A 5673-nucleotide genomic window follows, 5' to 3' on the forward strand; every position below is an offset into this window, starting at 1 on the left:
GGACCCCTTCTCCGCCGACCGGGATTCCGGGGTCGGTAGGGGACCCCGCGCTAAGGCCTCCACTCGCACCTCAGGGGTCGCCGGTAGAGAAGGCGACCGCACGCCCCCACAGCACGGATACTTCGCCCCTCTGCAGGGTTCCCCACTCTCAAAGACCTCCTCGAGGAAGTCCACACCACTCACAACCCTCACCGCGGGCTCCCTCTGCGGCCGCAATTTGAATGGGCGCCCTGCTTTCTGATTGGCTGCTGGACGTCGCGTCGGGCGCCGCGCCCTCGCCTCCTCCCGCCCCCAGGAAGTGCCGGTCGTTGGGTTGCTAAGATTCTAAACAGCAGACCCGCCCCCCCATCTCCTAGGCAACGGGGCCCGCCCCTCCCCGGGCCCAGCTGAGGCGTGGAGTTTAGGCACCTTTAAATCCGACTCTCCAAAGGGGCTGAATTCTGAGTCGCATCTGGCAGCCCGCTAAGATGAATTTTAAGTAAGAAGAGTGGCAGTGACAATTTGGTCGATCCTCAGTATAAAAAAATCATGGTCTATCCACCTTATAATGAAGTTGTAAAAATGGCTATTTGTCCTCAAGCTAAGCATAATAATTAACACGATTCTATTATTTCCTATGCAAAGCCTGGAGATAGAAAGTGTACAAAATGTCTCACATGGAATTGTTTCATTTAATCCTAAAAATTTTATGAGGCAAATATTAATATTATCCCCAGTTTCCCGATGAAATTTAGAGTTAAACTTATGAACAAGCAACCAGCAGGTGGTATAATTAGAATTCCGAAGCCACTGTCATTTAAGATTTATCGGTTTCAATATATATTCCAATAAGATTTTGAAACGCAAAAATGCATTCTGAAATATAACGAGATCAATAAGAAACTCTAGTCAAACAGATGTTATAAGGCAACAGTATTTTTATTTTTTTATTTTTGTTTAACTTTTTTACTTTTTTAATTTTTTTTGAGCAACAGCATTTTTTTAAAAGGCAAAAGTGCAGGTAATGGAAATGTATTCAATGGGATACGAAGGGAAACCAGGAGTGGCTCCAACTATATAGAAAAACTGAATGGATGATAAAGTACTTATTCTAAAACTCACTCTAAAAATCATTCTAAAATTAAGTTGTAGAGAAACCATCAGAAAAAAGAATAAAATATTTACCAGATCTATGGGAAAATAGTCATTCAGTTTATAAGCAAAAGATATGGTAAAGGAAAAGACTGACAATCTCAGATACATAAAAATTTTAAGCATGTGTAATTGGAAGTAATAATGAAATGATAAAATATAAGCTAACAAGAAAAATATATTTAATATGACAGATGTAAACATTTCTCTCAATTGTACAAGGAAAATTAGTTTATCAGTAGAATAAGAAAATAAATAATATAAAAATGGACTATGGTATTTCACACAAAAAGAATCAACCTACACACAAAAATAATTCATATAAAAATAGAACGCAAATACCCAATCATTTAATGAAAGTTAAAAAAAAATAAACAAGTAGAATAAAAATTTTTTGACATTTTGGTGCTGGTGATTTTGCAACAAAACTAAATGTATAGGGGTATCTGGCTGGCAAAGTTGGTAGAGCATGCAACTCGCATCTCGGGGTCATGAGTTTGAGCGCCACCTTGGCTAGTTGGGTATAGAGACTACTTTAAAAAATAATAAAATCTAGGGGCGCCTGGGAGGCTGACTCACTTAAGCGTCTGTCTTTGGCTCAGGTCATGATCCCAGGGTCCTGGGATGGAGCCCCAGGGCAGGCTCTCTGCTCAGCGGGGAGTCTGCTTCTCCTTCTGCCCCTGCCCCTGCCTCTGCTTGTGCTCTCTCTTGTCTCTCTCAAATAAATGAAATCTTAAAAAAAAAATAATAAAAACCTTATTTAAAAAAACTTTTGGCGGTGGGGAGAGGCAGTTGGAGAGAGAGAATGTTTAGCATGCCCAGCACAGAACCCAACTTGGGGCTCGATCTCACAACCCTCCATCTCACAATCATGACCTGAGTCAAAAATCATGAGTCAAACGCTTAACCAACTGAGACACCCAGACACCCCAAAAATAAAATCTTAAAAAAAAAAATTAGAAGTTAACATTTCTAGTGACAGAAATTGGTATGCTTCTTGAAGGCAGGACCCATATCTGTTCACATTGTATCCCTAATGCTTAATAATAAAGCTTGTATATAGTAGATGCTTAATAAATATTTATTATGCAAATCACAAATCCTTCTAGAAAGCAACATGATCATGTGTTGGCAGAACCATAAAGATATTCAGACTCTTTAACCTAGTAACTATACTACAAAAATTTATTCTAAGAAAATATTTCAGTAGAAACCAGAAAATATGCAGGAAAATTGTCTATCCATATTGGCCCCAAGCTGGAAAAATTCTCAATGCCCAACCCTGAGAGAATGCTTTAAGTGGTTAAAAATGATGGGGCGCCTGGGTGGCTCAGTTGTTAAGCATCTGCCTTCGGCTCAGGGTGTGATCCCGGAGTCCTGAAATCAATCCCCACATCAGGCTCCTCCACTGGGAGCCTGCTTCTTCCTCTCCCACTCCCTCTGCTTGTGTTCCCTCTCTCGCTGGCTGTCTCTCTCTGTCAAATAAATTAATAAAATCTTAAAAAAAATAAATAAATAAGTGGTTAAAAACGAGAAATAAATAAATCATATTAAAACTATTAAGTGCCATGGTGCCTGGGTGGCTCAGTCAGTCAAGCATCCGAATCTTGATTTCGGCTTAGGTCACCATCTCAGGGATATGAGATGGAGCCTGGTTGGGCCCTCTGCTCAGCAGGGCATCTGCTTCTCTCCCGCCCTCTCCCTTTCCCTCTGCCCCTTCTCCCACTCATGCTCTCTCTCTAAAATAAATAAATAAATCTAAAACAAAACCATACCACTATTAAGTGTCCGTTAAGGTTAAAGTTATGAGTTAAGTAGGACCAGACAATGCATAGCCTATAAACCAAACCATAATCCGCCCCCCAAGATGGTGAGCCCAAAATGGAGCAGGACCTCGTCTGTCTCACTTTTGCCTCCCCAAATGCCCAGCCCTAAACTGTCAGAGGACCTTCATTTAACATTAAGCACATTTCCCTCTTATTGCTTTTAGAAATTCCCAATTTAATTCCAACCACAGGAATGATACTCCACAGAATCAAGGGCCACCTGTGAGCCATCTCCAGGTTACACAAGAGGAATTTGGATCTTTTATTTAGTACACTGAGATAGACTTCTCCAAATCCTGTCCACGACTGACCAGAAAAGAAAGTCACTTAACTTCTGGTTGCCTCGGGTCCCTCATATGGAAATTGCAGATGAGAACCTACCTACCCTAAAGCGTTCTAGTGAGGATTAAATTAGATAATGTATGCAAAGTGCTTAGCATAGAGCCTGGCAGAGCTTTAATTCTCAATAAATGTAAGCTACTATATTGCATAGTCTAATATAACTCTCCAAACTATACACTGAAAAGCCCTATTCAAGGCTAGTGATGAGAAACTGAAATCATGCATTTTAGAAGCTCTCTGTTATAATAATGACACATCTTATTTTATGAAGGATGAGGATTATGAATTAATCCCTAGAAATAACCACAAGATGAAATAGTGAGTCGTTTTGTAATGGACTCACTGTGCTCGTAAAAATCAAAAGAGCAATGAAAACCTATCTCCAAGGGGGAGCAGTAGTAATCTCAATTCTGCTCCAGTTTGATTAGTTTCTTTTAGAACTGCAGATTTTGTAGGCTTTTTGAAAGAAGATGAAAAAAGGGAAGCTAGGGGCACCTACCTGGCTCAGTCAGAGGAGCATGTGACCCTTGGCCTCAGGTTGTGAGTTTGAGGCCCACACTGGATATAGAGATTACTTAAAGATAAAATCTGAAAGAAAGAAAGAAAGAAAGAAAGAAAGAAAGAAAGAAAGAAAGAAAGAAAGAGGGAGGAAGGAAAGAAGGAAGGGAGAGAGGGAGGGAGGGAGGAAGGGAGGGAGGAAGAGGAAAGAGAAAGAAAAAGAAAGAAAGAAAGAAAGAAAGAAAGAAAGAAAGAAAGAAAGAAAGAAAGAAAGAAAGAAAGAGGAATCTAGAAAATGCAGATTCGGCCAGCGTAAGGTTCATAGGGTGAGCAACATGAATGAACCTCATTCCACTTCAAGACTCAGTTTTCTGGGTCAGTGGCCAGCATCTGCCTGACTTAGGGCATAAGGCACTTTCTAACACCCGAAAGCATCTGCCCGTGTCAGAGCCCTGTTCTCCAGTTCAGGCAGAATGTTTTGTCACTGCCAAAACAGCAGCCCTTAAAAATGCCTTATGTTTTCAAACCTGTTTTCAAATTTGACTCACTAAAATAATAGTTCTTTTGGGAGACTAAAGTAATAAAACCAGCTGTCACTCAAATTATTTTACCTCTGTTTGAACTTTGGCTTCTTTACCTATAAAATGAGGATATATATATCAACGATTGCTGGAAAATCAAATTAGGTAATGCATGTGAAACAATTTGATAAACGTGACACATTACTGTATATAAATTTAAATTGGTATGTTTCAACTATATGCAGTTAATTGTCAAATATTTAGGAGAACTAAAATAGACCATGTATATGAAAGTTGCAAGCACATTGCATGGAACATAGGTTCTGCACAACTGTGAACTAAATCAGAACCAATTACATCTTTAGTCATCCAAGATAATTCTATGGATAATATTTTTTCTTTTTTTTTTTTTAAGATTTTATTTATTTATTTGACAGAGAGAGAGACAGCCAGCGAGAGATGGAACACAAGCAGGGGGAGTGGGAGAGGAAGACGCAGGCTCCCAGAGAAGCAGGGAGCCCGATGTGTGGCTTGATCCCAGGACCCTGGGATCACACCCCAGCCGAAGGCAGACACCTAACAACTGACCCATCCAAGCGCCCCAGGATATTATTTTTTCTAAGTTTCCGATCTCATTCGTTGCCTGTTGCAAGCTCTCCTTCCTTTGGGCCCTTGCTTAGCTCTGACTTCGGAGAACTTGGTGTCCTTCCTGCCCCATACCTGGACCCTGGATTCATTTTCTCCACCACCAGGGGCCTCTTTACATCAAATATCCCGTCTTCCTTCCATCTTCAACACCTCTCTGATCTGGAAAGAAAGAAAGAAAGAAAGAAAGAAAGAAAGAAAGAAAGAAAGAAAGAAAGAAAGAAAGAAAGAAAAAAAAAGAAAAGATAAGAAGCCCCACCTCCACACCTCTTCTTGTCCTCTGGCTCTTTTTCTACCTTTCCATCCCTCTTCATGTCAATGTTCCCTTAGGAAGGGGCATAGCAGACATAGAGGGGTATGAAGCACGTCGAATTCATGTGGAAGGGACTGCATCAGTCAGGGCCGTTGGACAGGGCAGCTGGAAGGGGTAGAAGCGAGAAAGAGAACACAAGATGGTATCCTAAAGAAAATACTGAGAAGTTAAGACTCATTAAAACCAAGAAAGAAGGAGAGGCTGTTAACGCCCCCAAATAATCAGGTTTCCAGTAAACACAGGAATAGTGCTAAAGGTCTGTCCCCTGCTGAATGTGGAACCTGCTTCAGATTCTCTCTCTCTCTGCCCCCCTTTCCTTGCCTCTTGCTCACTAGTGATCTCTCCCCCTACTCCAAAAAAGAAAGAAAGAAAGAAAGAAAGAAAGAAAGAAAGGGAA

The sequence above is a fragment of the Ursus maritimus genome, unplaced genomic scaffold (assembly GCF_017311325.1).
Source record: "Ursus maritimus isolate PB19 unplaced genomic scaffold, ASM1731132v1 scaffold_2, whole genome shotgun sequence".
Classification (NCBI taxonomy): Eukaryota; Metazoa; Chordata; class Mammalia; order Carnivora; family Ursidae; genus Ursus; species Ursus maritimus.